Raw genomic sequence first — 22339 nt, forward strand, 5'->3', positions numbered from 1 at the left:
GGCATAGACTTCAGTCACTACTCTTATCACATTGTGTTATGACCTCCTACTATGTACCTGCTTGCATGACACTGTAATCTTTTCAACATCCTCTTAGCACCCAGCCACACTCTGACAGATTAGTGGTGTTTATTATGGTTTGCTACAAAAGGAGACAAAATTCCCCAAATGCATTGATTTCTGCTCACTGCCTTTTGGGAAAATGTGCAACTGAGGTAGTTGGTGTGCATGGACACTAAGAAAGTGAATCTTAGTCCGAAGGGGCTCCCAATTTCCCTATATGCTAACAATTTCCTGGGAAAGTGGGAAAGTATCAAGTAATTGCTAGAGGACCAGCACTATGAGGAATAAACAAAAAAATAAGGCATGGTTGATTCTGCTCAGGCAAATATCCTTCCTTCCTCTTTGCTTCCACTGCCTTAGGTGCTCCAAGGATAGATCCCTTATCCTTCCCAGAACTGTTGTTACTTGAGCATGCATGTGCCTTTTATGCCACCACATTCAAAGAAGAGCTGCAGGGCAGGAATCACATGGCACGATTGTTCCATGACCCAACTCGCCTGGGACAAGTGTTCAAGAGATGTCCAGTTCTGAATTATGATGAACTAAGGATATGGGGGCACATTCTAAAAGGTTTTCTATTGGGTAAAAAAACTGAAACATTTACCTTTGATGAAGATGCTTTCAATCCTTTCTGGAATAAGGCAAACTATAAATAAATTATTACAGTTATTTACAATAACCAAGATATGGAAACAACCTAAGTGTCTATTGATAGATGAATAGATAAAGAAAAAGTGGTACATATATAAAACAGAATACTACTCAGACTTAAAAAAAGGATGAAATCTTGCCATTTGCAACAGCATAGATGCAGCTAGAGTATATTATGTTCAGTGAAATAACTGAGAGAAAGACAAATACCATATTATTTCACTTATATGTGGAATCTAAATAACAAAATAAAAATAAACAAACAATATAGATACAAACTCATAGATACAAAGAATATTTTTATGGTTGCCAAATGAGAGGAGGGTTGGGGGTAGATGGGTGAAAGGAAGTGCCAGTTATAAAGACAGTCACAGGGACAGTAAGGTACAACAGAGGGAATATAGTCAATAATATTGTAATCACTATATGTAGTGACTTATTGAGGTGATCACTTTGTAAGTTATAATAAATGTCTAATCACTGAAACTACTATTGTACACCTGAAACTAATATAATAATTTATGTCAACTGTAATTAAAAAAATTAAAGATTTTAATATAGTAAATTAATTAATAAATGCAGAATTAAAATATACATAAAATAATGACTATTCATAGTATGAATTCATTCATAACATTAATAATATACATATGAATAGGTAAGGAAATGAAAAAAAATATTTGGTAAAACTCACTATCTCTCACTTGTTCATTTGCTCACTCATTTGTTCACCAACCCCTCCTTCCATCCAAGCAACCATCCCCCACTTAACAAATATGGATGTGCCTGGGGCTATGCCATCATCTGGGCTTACGGTGATAAATAAGACAAAAACAGCATTTGCGTTTGTGCAGGGGCTTCCATCCTGAAAGAGAAACAGACATTTAATAATTCCAAGTGTTACTGGGAGAAGAAAAAAGATGGTGCGCAAGCGTACCTTAGACAGGGGTTGGCACTGGCTCATTTATTCACTCACTTGTTCACTCACTCATTTATTCACTTGTTCATCCCCAGCTCCCAGCACAGAGCCTGGGCCTTACTGAGTTCCACTACATGTTATTGAGTGAATGAGTGAGACCTGCTGCCTGTATACTGTACAATTAACAAAAGAGAATTTATAAGTTTTACTTGGGAACCCAAATTTAACTTTGCATTTTTTAAAAAAGCTTCTGCTTTCTTAAGATCTCTGCAGTAATAAGGAACAAAGCATGTATAATGTCAGAGTTAGGACCTAATGATTGGACAGTCATGTCACTAGTATAAAAGGGCACATTTGGCCAGAAATGCGGGTGTTCAATAATGCAGTCCCCAGTGCTTAGCCAAGGGAAGTTTGACTTTCAATGACAAAGAAATTTCAATGACATTTTCGTCACCACCTGTCCACATGAAGGAGACAAAAGAAAAAACAAATCATGGTATCATAATTTTAACAGTAAATAGGATCCAGCTTGAACTGAAAAATGCTCCCTCTTCCCTGCGTGTGATTCTGGTTGGCAAGCCTCGCTCAGTGAAGCATCTCCTAGCCCCAGAGTCCCAGCGAGTCCAGCCAGAGCCCAGGGAGCCCGAGCTCATATCTGCCTATTTGATTTTCCGAAAGGATTGGGCTTTGCATTTTCTAGCCCAACGTGAGATGGGGAAAGACAGGCCCAGGCAGGCTTTGGGATGTTACTATGACCTTGCTGGGGCTCATTCTGCTGCCACACTGAGTCACCTGGCAGACAGAGTCTCAGTCAGTTGTTTGCCGGGTTTTACAATAGTTGACATAACTTGAATTCTGTAGCAGGAGTGATGAGCTGTCTCTTCCCATTCCTACTTCAATCTGGATCTGCAGAAGCATCCATGGGTCCAGAGTGCTGAGGCTGGTTCTGTGCATTTCTGCGTTCCAGGTGAACTGACACAGGTGCTGAAGAAAGGATCCATGGGCTTAGAGTGGGGCTCTAGCCCCAGATCTGCCACAAACTTCCTATGAGACCTTAAACAAGTGGCTCTGTCCATCTGGGCTTCACTTTCCTCATTGTAAACTGGGACTTAATCTAGTTTAAAAGCTCTAACTTTTAGGTTCCTAGTCCCAGAAATCCTCAAAGATATTCTGTGTGTCTGATTTCAAAAGACATGACGGGCATTTCCATTTCCCAGCGAAGGGGCTGACTTGACGGAAGTATTGAATTGATTGCTTCTGCCCAGCGCTGTATCGATGTTTGGGGTGCCTGTGCTGACTAGAAATCCCTCTGAGCAACCAAAGATTTCTTTAATAAATAATGGGAAAATAAATTCACTTTAACTTAACATGTTTAGTTCGTTTAGTATACAAAATGTATGTAAATGTGAGGCTAAGATGAAGGTCGGCTTTTGGAGACAAAAGCCTTGGGGGTTTGTGGAACCCAGTGATCCTTCAGCTCGGGGATTTTAACACGGGCTACGGGGCCCTTCTTCCCACTTCCTCTCTCTACAGCACACATCGGCCGCCTGCCCCCCTCGTGGCAGGCTGCAAGCTCATCTCAGACAAGAGCATAGGCCCATCTCGGTGCTCAGGAAATATTCGAGAACTTGGTGATTTGGGATTCTGATCCCTGCTTATAGAGTGTCTCTCAATAACCACTGGCTTTTCACTTTTATCATTGCTCCAGTTTCCTTTTCTTCAAAATAATGTCTATTTTTGTCTACCCAAGAGAAAACAAAATGTTAAGTGTTGTATATTATAGGGAGAGGTAGGTGGAAGAACGAAAAGTATAGCTCTTGAAGTATACACCCCATAGGTGTGCACATGCACACACACACACACACACACACACACACACACACACACACACACACACTATGACACTAAGTCATAATCTCCAACAAGGTAGAGCCCTTTCTGGCTTGAGTAAAAGCAAGCAGTCACGGTGCCAGGAGAATTGGCTAGGTTTAGAGCCTGAGACCTGGGAAAGGCTTTGAAGAGCATCATCCTCCCCCTTTCTTCAGGTGAAGCCAGAGAGTTTGACCTCAGTGTGGGTACTGATGCTCCAAGTCCATGATGCTCCAGGGAGGGTATCTAAGAGGGGCTGCTGGCCTTGGGGGGGGGGGGGAGGGGAGAAAGATGCTCTCGGACATTCCATCCAAACTCCTCACATAGTTAAAAACGATCCTTCAGAGCCAGAGTGAGAACCTGGAGAAAAATGAGATGGATAAAGTCAGGCCATTAAAATTGGGACTTGGTGTGATATTTATAGGAACTGTGCATAAAAGTAGTTCAGCCACCACTCCCAACATGGCCATTATCACCATTGCACTGCAGGAGGCCTCTGCTTAATGCCCTGGAAGGCCCAGAAGCAGCTCTCACATCCATTATTTTATTTGAGCTTCATAATCACCCTGTAAAGTGGGCACAGCAGGGACTATTTCTATGTCCCAAACCTTTTAAGGATGAGAGGGCAGCAACTCCAGAAGGAGAAGTGACTTGCCCCAGGGCACCCAGCAGGAAGTAGCAGAGGCAGGACAAGGACCAAAATCTCCTGACTCCAGTCCAGTGTTCTTTCCCCTGCAAGCTGCAGCCTTACCAAAAGCACCTTGGGAAACGGTGGGAGCTGGGAGGGAGCCCTCCTATGTGGGCCAGGCCCTAGTTCATGTTGTGGACAGAAGAGAAGGCGAGACCAGCGCCCTCTCTGGCTCTGTTGGAGTCACTGATGGTGCTCCTGGCTCCAAGGAAAGCAAGTGATTTTCTGGTTGGCTTACTTTGTTGATTGCAATTGAGCTGAATCTTCAAATTAGGTTCATCAGAAAAATTGGCACAAATTAAAGATGAGCCTTCTGTTCTCCATGGCTGGTTGGAGCTCAGAGGCATCAGGGAGGCCCACAGTTGGGGATTTCTCCCTGTGATGTCCATCTCCCTCCCCTAGTTCCTGAGACTTCTCTAAAATATGAGGAGCAACCTCTCACCACGAACACCCCTTGCTTTTCTCAGTAAAACCTATCTATGCTGTATGGCCAGTAGCCACAGCCACCATCACAGCTGCCTGGCCAATGCAGGTTCGCATTTGATTCGGACAGATGGTAATGAAACAACGGAGCCAAGAACTGGTGGGCCATTAGCTTAGCTTTAATCCTAGCTTGTATCCGGCAGGCAAGAAATACACACAGTGGGAAAACACTTCCCTTTCCATTCAGGGCTCACAAACTCGGACTTACCCGAGTTTCCTAGAATCAAAGGTTTCTTTTTTTTTTTTTTTTTCATTTTTCTGAAGCTGGAAACAGGGAGAGACAGTCAGACAGACTCCCGCATGCGCCCGACCGGGATCCACCCGGCACGCCCACCAGGGGCGATGCTCTGCCCACCAGGGGGCGATGCTCTGCCCATCCTGGGGGTCGCCATGTTGCGACCAGAGCCACTCTAGCGCCTGAGGCAGAGGCCACAGAGCCATCCCCAGCGCCTGGGCCATCTTTGCTCCAATGGAGCCTTGGCTGCGGGAGGGGAAGAGAGAGACAGAGAGGAAAGCGCGGCGGAGGGGTGGAGAAGCAAATGGGCGCTTCTCCTGTGTGCCCTGGCCGGGAATCGAACCCGGGTCCTCCGCACGCTAGGCCGACGCTCTACCGCTGAGCCAACCGGCCAGGGCTGAATCAAAGGTTTCTAACCTCACCAGTCTCATTCACCTCTGTTCCCCATCTCCTTCTCTCTGCATAAACTCTGCACAAACTGGCTTCTCCTTCAGCACCCTGACATCTTGTCTACTTCTCCTCTCCCCCACGTGGCCTTTCTCTGCTCTCCTCTAGCATGGGCTCTTCTGCCCCATTTGATAGTGTAGAAATCAAAACCTTTAATCCAATATACAAACAAAGAAGTCTCTGATACAAAGTCACTTATATGAGGCATAATGGGATTCCTCAAAAGGGTGGGAAAGGATTAGTCTTAAAACTAAACCTTAGGCTATAACAACCCTGCCTGCTTACAGCCTGTCCCTGACACCCAATGCAAACTATAAGCGAGCAAACATATATATCATATTTACAAATTTATTTGACCAACATATGCATTTTATCCTTCTGTAACCCTCTTTTGTGTGTTCCTATTACCTCTAAATCTGCCCAGCTTCATCTCAGAAACGTGCTTTGTTAGGCCAGTAGCCAGGGCCACCATCACAGCCGCCTGGCCCATGCAGGTTTGCATTGCATTCAGATAGATGGTAACGAAACAACGGAGCCAAAAGCTGATGGGCCATCATCTTTAATCCTAACTTGCACCTGAAGGGCAAGTAAAAACACACACTGGGCTCCAAAACCCACTCATTCAAAGCTACTGACTTACCCGAGTTTCCTAGAATCAAAGGTTTCTACCTCACCAGCCTCATTATCCTTTGTTCCCCATCTCCTTCTCTCTACACAAACTCTGCACTAACTGGCTTCTCTTTTAGCACTCTGCCATCTTGGCTGCCTCTCTCCTCTCTTCCACATGCCCCTTTCTCTGCTCTCTGCTCTAATGCTAATCTCAGGAACCAAGAGAGCAAGCTTCTAGTCTGCCCCCATTTTATAGTGTAGAAATCAAAACCTTTAATCCAATATACAAATAAGGAAGTCTCTGATACAAAGTCACTTATCTGAGGCATAATGGGATTCCTCATGAGAGTGCACCACCCCACATCAAAAAGGGTGGGAAAGCCTTAGTCCTAAAACCAAACCCCAGGCTACAAGGATCCTGCCTGCCCACAGCCCGCCCCCAACACACATTAATATCACCTGGGCGACCAGCTTCCATGTGGGCAGTGCCATCTTTAACAAAGTGAGCATAATATATTTTATCTGCCCAACATGCTTTGAAATATCAAGAAGTCTAACTGCGAACCTGGGAGGTCCAGCCCAGAAGGAGGCCAAGCCTTCAGGCAGCCTGTGAGACACGGTCCCACGTCCCCTCCGGTTTGCCAGCCCTCTGCCTGGTTTGCCAGCCCTCTGCCTGGTTTGCCAGCCCTCTGCCTGCAGCCCAGAGAGGCGCGCGCTGCAGCCCCACCCTGTGCTCCTGGCGGGGCAGGTTCTGCTCTCCAGTTCGAATCCTTAAGGAGCTCCTGATCGCTCCCCACCCCACCTTAGGACAGCACTCAGTCCTCTTGGCTTTTAACCATTGATGCCACACGCTCTATGTATCCTTGAATGCAAGCAATGTCTTCATTTACTAATCAAAGTGGTTTTTTGTTTGTTTGTTTTTCAGTGAGAGGAAGGGAGGCAGATCCACCCGGCAAGCCCACTAGGGAGTGATGCTCTGTCCACCTGGGGCATTGTTTCGTGGCACAGCAACTGAGCTCTTCTTAGCATCTGAAGCAGAGGCCATGGAGCCATCCTCAGTGCCTGGGGCCAATTCACTCCAATAGAGCCATGGCTGCAAGAGAGGAGAAGAGAGAGAGAAAGAGAAAAGAGGAGGGGTAGAGAAACAGATGGGCACTTCTCCTGTGTGCCCTGACCAAGAAATGAATCTAGGACATCTACATGCTGGGCTGACGCTCTACCACTGAGCCAACAGGCCAGGGCCTCAAAGTTTTGAATAAGACAGCTCCAGCTAATTTACTTTGACTTTTGAGCATGGACTATATTAGCTACTGTATTAATATTGTTAGTATTGATTTCTGAGTTCCTCAGGGCCTAGAACAGAGACTGGTCCAAACAATCATGTTGGTTGAACCAAGGGGAACCACTCGGTGACTGATGGAGGAAGGTTTTCCAGGAGCTCTTCTTAGAAAGGCGGGGCCAGCGTGGCTCCCCTGTTGTAGGCCCCCCCTGATAGTGTGCTTGAAAGGAGACTGCACCATCAGCATCTTCACTGGCTTCTTGAGTCATTGTAGATACTTCAAATTGTGCTTCATAGGGGTCAGAAAAGAGGCATAGTGTGCAGTGCCTCCAACCCAAGAACCACCCCTCCCAGTGCCAGGCCCAAGGCTGCTTCCCCCCCTGAAGACGGATGGACCTGTTTCTAAGCTCCAGTTTAAGGAGGTCGGGGGGAACGCTCTTCCAGTTTGGGGTGCTCAGTCCAGCCAACTGGACTCTCAGAAAAAATACTTAGAAGGGAGTGACCACCTTGCCCTAAGAAGTCTTCTTTGATTTCCCTTCCTCATCTCTTCCTCAGACTCTCAGAGGCCAGGGTTTATACTGTTGACATGTATTGATAGTAAGCTGTTTACATGAGTCATGCTTCTCTCAAGCCTTAAGCACATAGCAAAAATGACTTTCTCTTTCAGGAGATGTAAAAGAGTGTAGGATGAAATTTGGGGAAGTTCTGGTGCTGTGATATTTAGAAGACATTCTCTTTTTTGGAGGTGGGGAAGAATTTTATTTATTTATTTATTTATTTATTTATTTATTTATTTATTTATTTCTAGAAAGAGAGAGATAGGAAGGGAGACAGAGGGTAAGAAGCATCAATTCGTAGTTGCTTCCACTTTAGTTGTACATTGAGCTTCTCCTACGTGCCTTGACCAGGGCTGTGCCAATATCCCGTTGCTCAATCCAGCAACTTTGGGCTTGTATTATAGTGACCTTTGGGCTCAAGCTGTTGAGCTTTAGGATTGTGTGGAGAATTCCCTGCTGAAGTCAGCAACCCCGTGCTGACAACCAGATGCTTAGAGCCAGCGACCTTGGGTTTCCCACCAGTGACCTCAGCATTTCAGGTCAATGCTTTATCCACTGTGCCATCACAGGTCAGGCAAGACATTCTCTTTTCAAAACTAGAAAGTCTTCTAGGTTGGTATGATGTGAGCATGTGTTTTCTTTGCCTACTTGTTCCTACGCTTAGAAGCAAGCAAAATGAAGAATGAAGATGTAACCAGCAGTTCATTATTACCCTTTCTAAAGTTATCACTGATTAATAAGAGCAGATACTACACTTGATCTTAGCCAAAAGGCTGAGAAGCAATGAAAGTTATCACTGATTGACTCTAAGATGATGTAATAAATGCTCTTATACTTAAAATATTTTATTGCTTAGTTTTTAATTAAAAAGATGATTAAAGCCCTGGCCGGTTGGCTCAGCGGTAGAGCATCGGCCTGGTGTGCAGGGACCCGGGTTCGATTCCCGGCCAGGACACACAGGAGAAGCACCCATTTGCTTCTCCAGCCCCCCCCCTCCTTCCTCTCTGTCTCTCTCTTCCCCTCCCGCAGCCAAGGCTCCATTGGAGCAAAGATGGCCCGGGCGCTGGGGATGGCTCCTTGGCCTCTGCCCCAGGCGCTAGAGTGGCTCTGGTCGCGACAGAGCGATGCCCCGGAGGGGCAGAGCATCGCCCCCTGGTGGGCAGAGCATCGCCCCTGGTGGGCATGCCAGGTGGATCCCTGTCGGGTGCATGCGGGAGTCTGTCTGACTGTCTCTCCCCGTTTCCAGCTTCAGAAAAATACAAAAAAAAAAAAAAGATGATTAAGGGTATTGTACCAATTTACAAAAATTAATAGATTTAAGTAACAGTAGGTGTGTGGGGTTGAAATTAATCTTATTCCGTAATAGTTAATTTGACTACAGGTTAGACCTCATAACTGCAGGTTTAGCTTTGGCCCACACTCTTCATCACAAAAAAGATTTTGGACTCCAAACACTGGCCACTCAAGTGAAGCAATGAGTAATTCAATGCTATTTAAAGCACAAAACCATAAAAACATTGGGCATTTGTTACCTCATAAGTGTTTTGGAATAAGGTGGGGAAAGAAGGAAGGAAGGAAGAAAAGGAGGGAAGCAGGAAGGGAAGAAAAGAAAAAAAAGTGGGAAGAAGGGAGAAATCTAGTGATTTTTTTTACCATTTATTTTTAAGAGATCTGACATATTGAACACCTCTATTGTTCTCTAAAGGAAAGATTATGGAAAACAAGATTAAGAAGTGCTTCACTAAAGCAAAACCTCCTCGGGAATTTCCCTACCATCAGTTTCACCTTTTCGCTATTGAGATGGTCTGTTACCTGGTTGGCCCACATTCTGGTCCCTCAGCTTCTGCCCCAAAGTTTTCAAAAGAAAGCTTTCACTTGAGTTATTGGCTCTTAGTCTCCTTGCTTTGCACTCTTTCTATTTGTTTATTTGTTTGTTTTTCTTTTTATTTAATTTATTGGGGTGACACTGATTAACAAAATTATACAGGTTTCAGGTGCACAATGCTACAACACATCGTTTGTACCACAGTCACCTATATTGAAAGGAAAAAAATAACAACTAAATAGGGGGTAGACCTTCTGTTTTTCTACCAAACCAGTAATCACACACTGTGCTCAAACTCTCACAGTCTCCTGCTGGCATGATTTAAGCAAGTGTGTGTATGAATTTGACTCTTGCCAATTATTTCTGCACCACTGGAGAGACGTGAAAGTATTTATTCTTGCTGAGATGCAGCCAGGGGTCGGGTCAGTACTAACATGACTACTCATTTCTATTTCACCTTGTGGAGAGTGTTCTTTCAAGAGCACTTAAAAACAATAGCTTTGTTGGAACAAATGAAAACAGTGTAAGAGCTGAGCCTATTTAGTCTGGTGAAAGAAACCTCAAAAGGACAAGAGAGCTTATCTCCAAATGTTTGAAGGTTTTTCTAGAGAAGAGAAAACAGATTGTTCTGTATAGCCCCCAAGGGAAGAACTGGACTCCAAGGGTGGACATGAATCTAAGGAAAGTGTCCTTCAGGCTCAGCCATCCAATGACAGGGGCGTGAACTCCCCATCAAGGCTGGATGCCTACTCGGCAGGCATGTTGTCCACAGGGACAGCAGCCTTAGCTGAGAGCCCCCCTTCAGCTCTGCACGTATGGGATTTTCCAACCGTCTTGCCCAACTCTTCTTCATAAGTACAAGAAGAACCCTCAAGAACAGTATAATGAGCAGGGGAATGTTGTGCAAGGGTTGAAATAGGAGAGACAACTGGGTTCTTGCCCACAACCCTAGAGGGGAGGTCCTGGGCCAGTTAGACACCAGCTTTCTAGCCTTCAAGCTTGGTGAGTGGCTTCTTAGGAAGTTGGACTGAAATCCTTCTAAGTCAAGTTATACTTCTAGATATACTTCCTTTTATCCTAAAAGTCAATTTACCCGGTTTCCTCCTGTCTTGGCCAGGCCCTGGGGGTAGGTGGTCTGGGGTGAGGTAGCACAGAGACAAATCTGCAATCTGGTCATGACATTAAATTGTGAGTGCCATAGCAAAGGCACAGTGTGGGGGCTTTCAGGACAGACTATCATGACCGGCTGGGGATCAACCGTACTTCATGAGCGGATGGTGTTTGAAATGTGAGTTGAGTAATGGGTAGAATTTTTTTTTTTTTGTATTTTTCTGAAGCTGGAAACAGGGAGAGACAGTCAGACAGACTCCCGCATGCGCCCGACCGGGATCCACTCGGCACGCCCACCAGGGGGTGACGCTCTGCCCACCAGGGGGTGATGCTCTGCCCCTCGGGGCATCGCTCTGTTGCGACCAGAGCCACTCTAGTGCCTGGGGCCGAGGCCAAGGAGCCATCCCCAGCGCCCGGGCTATCTTTGCTCCAATGGAGCCTCGGCTGCGGGAGGGGAAGAGAGAGACAGAGAGGAAGGAGAGGGGGAGGGGTGGAGAAGCAGATGGGCACTTCTCCTGTGTTCCCTGGCCAGGAATCGAACCCAGGACTTCTGCACGCCAGGCCGACACTCTACCACTGAGCCAACCGGCCAGGGCTGGGTAGAATTTTTTAATGGAGGAAAGAAGGTAGATGTAAGTCTCTGTTATAATTAATTCTCTGTCAAATATATTTTCTTTCCTGAGTAGGTGGATAAGTAGGAATATAAGGATTTTAGTAAGTTTTTTTCTTTCATGTCTCCAGGAACTCACCTTTCACCCTAACAGATTGATGTGTCTATAACTGTGCCCTTAAGTCCTAGAAACAAACTCATTTACCAAAGGGCTCAGAGGACAGAGACCAGCAGAGGAACAAATGGAGAGGAGGTGAGACGATCAAAGGACCATTGGGAAGAAGGAGATAGGAGAGGTCTTCAATGTGACCCATTAACATGACAAATACTGATGTCATTGGTTCAATATTACTTGCAACAGGCAACTGTTTTTGGAAACTGGGTATCTTAAGTTGAAGACAGCAGTGTCTGCCCCAGGGAACCTTCATGCTGAGACACTTTGTAGGCAAAGTGGTGGTCAGTGTAGATAAGAACCCAGTAGAGAGGCTGACTGACCTGCAGTGACCTCAAGCAGGAGGTGATCCACTTTGTAACTTGGAATACCTGCAAGGTAAGGACAACAGTCATCTGTTTAGAACGGAAAATGGTACTATATGTTGAAGCTGCTGGCATTTGGACCCTTAGCGTTCAAGTTTTTGGCCTGACCTCCTCTCTCAGTCAAGAACTTTCTTCACAACATTCTAGTCTCATGCTCACTTAGCCTCTGTCATCACTTTCATTATTGGGCACCTCTGCTGAACAGAGGTGCCTCTTCATTTAGAAGTCTGAGTCAGCCTTGTGGATTTCCCACCTGCTGTGGGAATGGACAACAGTCAACAGTCCAGTGAGCACCTTACTCCTCAGGAAATATAATCACTTGAACGCTTGATCTCTAAGCAGGGCAAATATTACAGCTCATGAGTTAAACACAGACCTGTTCACGCGCAGATTCCCATTTAATCACATGCTCTCTCAAGCTTCTTTAGTGATCTAGTAGAAGCAGTAGTGGGGTTCAAAGAATTTAAAAACTGATTCTCTGCCCCAATGACCGTTCTAAGTATAAAAAAATGATATACCAAAAGGTAGTTTATTATTTCATGCATGTAATACTTAAGAACAATAAAAGGAGTACACAAACCTAGATTATATGAGTTTTTTTTAAAGGGGGTAGGAACAGGATAGATCAACTCCCATATGTGCCTTGACTGGACAAGCCCAGGGTTTCAAACTGGTGACCTCAGCATTCCAGGTAGAGGCTTTATCCACTGCAACACCACAGGTCAGGCCAACAATATTTTTTTTGTTTTTTAATTTTAAAGAACTAATTTGTTGAACAAGAATCAGTTGCCTAATCTTCCTTGGAACTATTTTTTATTAATTTTAATGGGGTGACATTGATAAATCAGGGTACATATGTTCAAAGAAAACATTTCTAGGTTATTCTGACATTCGATTATACTGCATTTCCATCACCCAAAGTCCAATTGTCTTCCATCACCTTCTAACTGGTTTTCTTTGTGCCCCTCCCCTCCTCCAACCCTCTCCCTATCCGCCGCCTCCCCCCACCCATAACCATCACACTCTTGTCCATATCTCTGAGTCTCATTTTTATGTCCCACCTATGTGTGAAATCATATAGTTCTTAGTTTTTTTCTGATTTACTTATTTCGCTCAGTATGATGTTATCAAGGTCCATCCATGTTGTTGTAAATGATCCAATGTCATCATTTCTTATGGGTGAGTAGTATTTCATAGTATATATATACCAAAGCTTTTTAATCCACTCATCCTCTGACGGACACTTGGGCTGTTTCCAGATCTTCGCTATTGGGAACAATGCTGCCATAAACATGGGGGTGCATTTCTCCTTTTGAAACAGTGCTATGGTGTTCTTGGGGTATATTCCTAACAGTGGTATAGCTGGGTCAAAAGGCAGTTTGATTTTCAATTTTTTGAGGAATTTCTATACTGTTTTCCACAGTGGCTGCACCATTCTGCATTCCCACCAGCAGTGCAGGAGGGTTCCCTTTTCTCCACATTCTCGCCAGCACTTATTCTGTGTTGTTTTGTTGATGAGCGCCATTCTGACTGGTATGAGGTGATATCTCATTGTGGTTTTATTTTGCATTTCTCTAATGATTAGTGATGTTGAGCATTTTTTCATATGCCTATTGGCCATCTGTATGTCCTCTTTGGAGAAGTGTCTATTCATTTCTTTTGCCCATTTTTTGATTGGATTCTTTGTCTTCCTGGTGTTGAGTTTTACAAGTTCTTTATAAATTTTGGTTATTAACCCCTTATCAGACGTATTGTCAAATATGTTCTCCCATTGTGTAGTTTGTCTTTTTATTCTGCTCTTATTGTCTTTAGCTGTGCAAAAGCTTTTTAGTTTGATACAGTCCCATTTGTTTATCCTTCTTTATTTCACTTGCCCGTGGAGATAAATTGGCAAATATATTGCTGCGGGAGATGTCAGAGAGCTTACTGCCTATGTTTTCTTCTAAGATGTTTATGGTTTTACGGCTTACATTTAAGTCTTTTATCCATTTTGAGTTTATTTTTGTGAATGGTGTAAGTTGGTGGTCTAGTTTCATTTTTTTGTTTTGCAGGTAGCTGTCCAATTTCTCCAACACCATTTGTTGAAGAGGCTGTCTTTACTCCATTATATGCTCGTACCTCCTTTGTCAAATATCAGTTGTCCATAAAGGTGTGGGTTTATTTCTGGGTTCTCTGTTTTGTTCCATTGATCTATATGCCTGTTCTTATGCCAGTACCAGGCTGTTTTGAGTACAATGGCCTTGTAGTATAATTTGATATGTGGAAGTGTGATGCCTCCCACTTTATTATTCCTTTTCAAGATTGCTGAGGCTATTCGTGTTCACTTTTGGTTCCATATAAATTTTTGGAATATGTGTTCTATATCTTTGAAGTATGTCATTGGTATTTTAATCGGTATTACATTGAATTTATAAATTGCTTTGGGTAATATAGACATTTTAATGATGTTTATTCTTCCTAACTATGAGCACGGTATATGCTTCCACTTGTTTGTATCTTCCCTGATTTCTTTTATCAATGTTTTATAATTTTCCGAGTACAAGTCTTTAATCTCCCTGCTTAAATTTATTCCTAGGTACTTTATTTTTTTGGTTGCAATGGTGAAGGAGATTGCTTCCTTAATTTCTCTTTCTGACAGTACATTGTTAGTGTATAAAAATGTCTCTGATTTTTTAGTATTAATTTAAATCCTGCCACCTTGCTGAATTCATTTATCAGGTTCAGTAGTTTTTTGACTGAGACTATAGGGTTTTCTATATACAATATCATATCATCTGCAAATAATGATAGTTTTACTTCTTCTTTTCCAATTTGGATGCCTTTTATTTCTTTTTCTTGTCTGATGGCTATGGCTAGGACTTCCAGAACTATGTTGAATAAGAGTGGTGAAAGGGGCACACCTGCCTTGTTCCTGATCTTAAGGGGATTGCTTTTAATTTTTGCCCATTGAGTATGATGTTGGCTGTGGGTTTGTCATAGATAGCCTTTATCATGTTGAGGTTTGTACCCTGTATTCCCACTTTGCTGAAAGTTTTGATCATGAATGGCTGATGGATTTTATCAAATGCTTTTTCTGCATCTATTGAAATTGTCATGTGGTTTTTCTCCTTCCTTTTGTTTATGTGATGAATCACATTGATTGATTTGCGAATATTGTACCAGCCTTGCCTCCCAAAAATAAATCCCACTTAATCATGGTGTATGAGATTTTTCATATATTGCTGGATCCGGTTTGCTAATATTTTGTTGAGGATTTTAGCATCTAAATTCATCAGGGATATTGGCCTATAATTTTGTTTCTTTGTGTTGTCTTTGCCTGGTTTTGGAATCAGAATTATGCTTGCTTCATAAAAGGAGCTTGGAAGTCTTCCTTCCTCTTGAATTTTTTGAAATAGCTTGAGAAGGATAGGAGTTAGTTCTTCTTTGAATATTTGGTAGAATTCACTTGTGAAGACATCAGGCCCAGGACTTTTCTTTGTTGGGAGTTTTTTGATAACTGTTTCAATCTCATATGTTGTAATTTGTCTGTTTAGGTTTTCTGATTCTTCCAGATTAATTTTTGGAAGATTATATGTTTCAAGAAATTTTTCCATTACATCTAGGTTGTCTAGTTTTTTGGCGTACAGTTCTTCATAATATTTTCTTACAATATTTTGTATTTCAGTTGTGTCAGTTGTTATTTCTCCACTCTCACTTCTAATTTTATTTATTTGAGTCCTCTCTCTTTTTTTCTTGGTGAGTCTGGTTAAAGTTTAATTGATCTTGTTTACCTTTTCTTTCTTTCTTTTTTTTTTTTTTTTTTTTTTTTGTATATTTCTGAAGTTGGAAATGGGGAAGCAGTCAGATAGACTCCCGCATGCGCCCGACCGGGATCCACCTGACATGCCCACCAGGAGGTGATGCTCTGCCCCTCTGGGGCGTTGCTCTGTTGCAACCAGAGCCATTCTAGCACATGAGGCAGAGGCCATGGAGCCATCCTCAGCGCCCAGGCCAACTTTGCTCCAATGGAGCCTTGGCTGTGGGAGGGGAAGAGAGAGAAAGAGAGGAAGGAGAGGGGGAGGGGTGGAGAAATAGATGAGTGCTTCTCCTGTGTGCCCTGGCCAGGAATCAAACTCGGGATTCCTGCATACCAGGCCGATGCTCTACCACTGAGCCAACTGGCCAGGGCCCTTGTTTACCTTTTCAAAGAACCAGCTCCTGATTTCATTGATCCTCTGTATTGTTTCTTTAGCCTCTATGTCATTTATTTCTGCTCTGATCTTTATTATTTCCTTCCTTCTACTAGCTCTGGGCTTTACTTGCTGATCTTTTTCTAGTTCTTTTAGATGCAGGATCAAGTTGTTTATTTGAGCTTTTTCTAGCTTCTTGAGGTATGCTTGTAATGCTATGAACTTTCCTCTCAGGACTGCTTTTGCTGTGTCCCATAAATTTTGAGTTGATGTATACTCATTATTGTTTGTTTCTAGGAATTTTTAAATTTCTTCTTTGATGTCATTGTTTACCCATTTGTTATTTAATAACATGCTATTTAGTTTCCAAGTGTTTGAGTATTTTTCAGTTTTTCTGTTGTGGTTGATTTCTAGTTTCATGCCATTGTGATCAGAGAAAGTGCTCAATGTGATTTCAATCTTCTTAAATTTGTTGAGGCCACTTTTGTGCCCTAACATGTGGTCTATCCTAGAGAATTTACCATGAGCACTTAAAATAATGTATATTCTCCTGCTTTGGGGTGAAAGGTTCTGAAGATATCTATTAAATCGAGTTGATCTAGTGTGTCCTTTAAGTCTGCTGTTTCTTTGTTAATTTTCTTTCTTGAGGATCTATCTAGTGATGTTAGCGGGGCATTGAAATCCCCTACTATTATAGTATTGCTGTTGATCTCACCCTTTAAATCCATCAGAGTCTGTTTTATATATTTAGGTGCTCCTATATTAGGTGCATAGATATTTATAACGGTTGTATCTTCCTGTTGGATTGCTCCCTTTATCATTATGTAATGACATTCTTTATCTCTTAGTATATATAGCCTTTGTTTTAAAGTCCATTTTGTCTGATATAAGCCCCAACTTTTTTTTCATTTTCATTTGCATGAAATATTTTTTTCCATCCTTCTATCTTCAGTCTGTGTGCATCTTTTGTTTTAAGGTGTGTCTCTTATAGACAGCATATGTACGGGTGCTGTTTTTTAATCCACACAGTTACCCTATGTCTTTTGATCTGTTCATTTAATTCATTTACATTTAAAGGTTATTATTGATATGTAATTGTTTATTGCCATTTTATTCTTTAGAGCTGTATTCCTCTTTTGCTATATTCTTTTTCCCCTTTGATCTGTTTACAACAGGCTCTTTAGCCTTTTTTGCAGCCTTGGTTTGGTTGTAGTGAATTCCTTGAGTTTTTTTTGTCTGGAAAGCTTTTTATTTCTTCTCAATTTTAAATGATAGCCTTGCTGGATAAAGTAGTCTTGGTTGTAGGCTCTTGTTCTGCATTACTTTGAATATTTCTTGCCATTCTCTTCTGGCCTCTAGTGTTTCTGTTGAGAAGTCAGAAGTAATCTTTATGGGGGCTCCTTTGTAGGTGATAGGCTTTTTTTCTCTAGCATCTTTTAATATTTTCTCTTTATCACTTAGCTTTGGTATTTTAATTATGATGTGTCTTGGTGTAGATTTCCTTGGGTTTCTCTTTAATGGAGTTCTCTGTGCTTCTTGAACTTGTGAGACATTTTCCTGCCTTAATTGAGGGAAGTTTTCAGCTATGATATGCTTGAACAAAGTCTCTATCCCTTGTTCTTTCTCTTTTTCTTCAGGAACACCTATGATGCAGATGTTATTTCTCTTCATGTTGTCACAGAGCTCTCTTAGAGTTTCCTCAGACTTTTTGAGTCTCTTTTCTTTTTTCTGCTCTGCTTCTGTGCCTTCATTTATTTTGTCCTCTAACTCACTGATTCGATTCTCAGCTTCATCCATCCTGCTTTTAATTCCTTCCATTGTGTTCTTCATTTCAGATATTGTATTTGTCATTTCTGACTGATTCTTTTTTATTATTTCAATGTCCTTTTTTATATTTGCTATCTCTTTATTTAGGTGTTCATAATGACCATCTATTGTTGTTCTAATATCTTTGAGCATCCTAACAATCGTTATTTTAAACTCTGCATCCAGTAATTTGGTTATATCTGACTCATTCAGGTCCTTTTCTGGGGATTTCTCTTGATTCATTTGTGTTTCATTTCTCTGCCTTCTCATTTTGTCTGTGTAAAAGAAAGTTTTGACCACTGGAGTCCACTGAGTGTCGCCTCTGTGTTCCCTAGGTGTGGTCTGTCTTTAAGCCTGCCACCCCCTCTGCTGCTGCTGCCTAGGGTGTTCAGGTATGAGGGTTGCCGGTGCCAGCCCCCTGGGGCTGTTGCTGTGGTTTCCGCCTCTCCTTCATGGGAGGGGCTGTAATCACATGCTTGGGTATACAAGCCTTGGTGGCCTAGGCCTTTGCCCCACCCCTGCAGGTGGGGTTATGCACCGCACCCCATAGCAAGCCTTGTCCCTGAGGGCAGGGTGAGCACCTTTGCTCAACTGTGGGTCTCTGCCTGATTCCTCCCCCTGCAGGAGGAACCCGTTTCCTGGAGGGCTGCAAGCCTTGGCTCCACCAGCCAGCGGAGCTGCATGCCCTCGCTTATTTGCAGGACTCTGCCTGTTCTGGGCTTTTGCTCCACCCCCGCGGGACAGCTGGGCTAGGCTGCGCTCCCGTGCCCTTGCTCAAGGGCAGATCTCCACCCCTTCTGAGGCTCCTGCCCTTCCCCCACAGGCTGGATTGCAGGCGGCCCACAGCTGGGCTTGACCACTTTCAAGCATCCCTTCTGCCCCAGCCCAGCAACACTGAGCTCACACCTGGGCCTCAGTGGTGGCCAGCCGGCTTCCACCCTTGCAGACGGAACCGTGCTTTCATGCCCCGCCGCTGCCTGCCCTCCAGCAAGCCCTCAGCTGTTTGGGTGGGTGTGCTGCAGCTCAGACCCTAACACTCACTACTGTAGTCCTGAAAGCTCCCTCCTTCTAAACAACTCTGCTCTGAGTAACATGGGAGAGCTTGTTTGGCTGATGTCCTGCTTCCCTTTGCTGGTATTGCTGTTTCTGGGGGAAATATTCACTTCAGATTTGGGGAGTGACTAGTCCCAGAGGTTAGGGTGGCTTTCCTTCAAAGTGTTTCTCCCTATGCCTCCTAGATTACACTCTCTTCCCGCTGCTCCGGTCCTCTCCTCTCTCCCCATCCCCTGGAGCCCCAGGTGAGTGGTTGTGAGAGACGTTTTCTGCGTGGTCCCTTTGAGAAGAATCCTGGGTCTGAGAAATCAGTCTTTCTCACAAACAGTATCCTGACTTGTTTCTAGCTAAATACTATCCATATGCCTCTTCTAGGTTCTGGGGCTGCAGGCTGGGTGGGGCTTTGTTCCTGGGGCTCAGGACCCTCCCCTCTCTGCTAAACTCACTTCCCGCCACACAAGTCTCTCCTGGCTGCCATTCGCTCTGGGTGCTGAGCAGCCCTCTCTGCATTTCCACTTTTCCTACAAGTCTCAGTGTGGCTTCTTCAATGTTCCTTGGTTCAGGAGTCCTCTTAGTTTAGTCCAAAGTTGGTTTTTCCAGATGATGGTTCTTAAAATTATGTTGTAATCCACTTTGGTTCTGGGAGGTGTAAGTTGGTACGTCCGCCTCCTCCATCACCATCTTGTTTTTGCCAGCATTGTTCACAATAGTGAAGATCTCACTTCTGCGGGTTTATGTAGAGACACCAAGTCCAGATGAACTTTGGAGGGTTTTATTAAAAGGAGGAGATTTATTAATATGCTGGCCACATATGACTAACACAGGGCATATTTAACCCAAATCATGCAGCCAGATTATAAGAGTTTTAAAATATTAATAAAAAAATTAAATAACCCCTGACAAAAGAACAATAAAACTGTTATTTAAGATATTTCCATATTGCTTCTTGATTGGTGTCCTCACTTGCAATTTTCTTTGCTTTTATCCAAGCATCATCAGCTGTGTGACCTATCCTTAACCATCTTTTCACTGTAAATAAAGTAGGATCCCATTCCTTTAGAGGCTATGTTAACAAATGGTTCACTGAACTCAGTAAAAAATTAGGTATCAGTTCTACCAAACTGGTGCAAACCAACTGAATCACACCACCAAGTAGAAGTTCCAGCTTCTTAATCTATTAATCAGAGCTATTGGCTCCTTCTATAGACTGAATGTACCTCCTCCAATAAATATGTTGAAACCTATCCCCAATGTGATGATATTAGGTGGGACCTTTGGAAGGCAGTTAGGTTAAAATAGAGCCCTTATGAGTTAGATTAGTGCCCTTATAAGAGAAACCCCAGTGAGATCCCTAACTCCATCCACTATGTGAGGACACATGAGAAAATGACCTTCTATGAACCAGAAAAAAGAACCTTACCAGATATCATATCTGCTGGTAACTTGATCTTGGAATTCTAGCCTTCAGAATTGTAAGGATTAAACTTGTGTTGTTTAAGCTTCCCAGTCTTTGTAGCTCTGTTACTAAGGCAGCTCCTCATCCTTCACACACATCTGGAAGATTGCAGGTGGGACAGCTCTTTTCCCCAATTCACTGCAACACTCAGAAAGTTGTTTTTAGGAAACAGAATAAGATGGCCTTATACCAGTCTGTCCTTCACTCCACTTCACTTCTGTGGGTCACTTCAGGGCTCATAGAAACCCCTTTAGTACTCACATGCCACCATTTTTGCTGTCTGTGGATTAAGGTGTCCTCTTTTTCCCTTGTTTTCTTTCTTTGCTTCTTGCCTCTTTCTACAGAGCAAGAGTAGGTGCTTTCCGTGCATCACACAGTGCCGTTCCAGGTAGCCTGGAGAGAATAGTTGGGATCTAGGTATTTATTCTTATTTTTATATGACCATATGCAAATAAAACTGTTAATCTATAACACAGCAATTACCATGCACTGCTTCAAATAACAATCTTTAAGTTTTCATTTGTGCAATAAGAACAGATTCAGGCAATAATACCAAATGGTTCTTGAAAGAAGTATTTTCTAACTTCTGATGTTAACATGATAAAAGACCTGCTACGGGTGTATAAACCAGACTCCACCACATGTAAAGCAGAAAGGAAAAAGGCTAAGACAGTAGGATGAGTGTCACCATCACACTACCCAGTTGTCAATTCAATCTTCCACGGTCCAGCTGAGTGAAGGCAAAACCTGAAGGCAGAAACCTGATTTGTAGTGGTTGTGCTGTGATTGTCTATGGACATTGGAAGAAAGAGTCACTGATTCTGTCTAAAATCAGAAAAACTTTTTGGAGGAGATGGCATTGTACTCTGGAGAGTGGGCCATTTGGAGAAACTAGAAAATGGTCGTGAGGCAAGGAAGAGAAGCATGGAAGAGGGGAGGGCAAGACTCCTGTTGCACTAGCTACCACCCCTTGGTTGTCATCATGCCCATGCAAACTGGACTTGAGTACTACAGTGTCAATACCTCCCACATCCCCCACAGAATCCCACTGCCAGTGACTGGTGGAAGTTGGTGCATAAACACCCTTATTCCCTCTACTCTCAGGTGGGGACAACTTTGAAATGTATTCTACAATTTCTCCCAGAATTCCCCAATAGAATCAAACCTTAGTTGCCCACAAGGGGAACCTACTCAATAAGGTTCCCTTTATTAATATTCTTCCTTCATAACTATCCTACTGGCATTTTCTTGATCATATTCCCTACCCCCTCTCCACAAAATACTTGAACTTGAATCTTTATGGTAGCGTCTGAGAATTCAACCTACGACCAGTGATATTTCAGTAGCTGGAACAAAGACCTGTAAGTGGGATGAATTGGGCATATTTGAGGAGCATAAATATTCTATGGTGGTTAGTAGTTTGAAGGTCTAGCAGAAGATGAGACTAGAATAACTGGGGTCATGATGTAGAGTCTCTGAATTCTGGACAAAATAGCCTGACTTTTCTGTCGACAATGGGAAACCATAGGGTAGTGGGAGTGTTGAAACTTTTCACCTAAATCTTCAAGCATCTGCTTCTCTGGCTAAGGATCTAGTGGCTGTATGCTTTCTTCTGGCCCATCCATTCTGAATCACCTGACTGCTAGAGGTTCCACAGAATGCACCAGAGATCTACTGAGCTGATGTCTGCTTTTGAGAAGAACATTGGCTTTCCTCTTGGGCTTCTGTGTGGAAAGGGCTGGGATTTGAGACAGGGGCCATATTTTTGAAACAATGTTGGCTGGCATTAGCTGAATTTTTCTTCATTGGCAAAAGAGGGTGAGAGGTTTCAGCTAGTAATCCCAGTTCATGTAATCTCATGTTTAATATAAAAGAGTCCCCTTAACCGCAAAGAGCTTTAGGAAAGGTCCAGCTTAAGGGTTTGGCACTACTGGCAGCAAATAGAAAGAAAACTCAAGCCAGTAACATAGATT

The 22339-nt window shown here is 43.2% G+C and overlaps 1 pseudogene; it reads right to left on the minus strand.

Moving 5' to 3' along the window:
• Positions 1–8429: 8429 nt before the first annotated feature.
• On the minus strand, positions 8430–8585 carry LOC136380168 (U2 spliceosomal RNA; annotated as a pseudogene).
• Between the last annotated feature and the right edge of the window lie 13754 nt (positions 8586–22339).

The sequence above is a fragment of the Saccopteryx leptura genome, chromosome 8 (genome assembly GCF_036850995.1).
Source record: "Saccopteryx leptura isolate mSacLep1 chromosome 8, mSacLep1_pri_phased_curated, whole genome shotgun sequence".
NCBI classification, from domain to species: domain Eukaryota; kingdom Metazoa; phylum Chordata; class Mammalia; order Chiroptera; family Emballonuridae; genus Saccopteryx; species Saccopteryx leptura.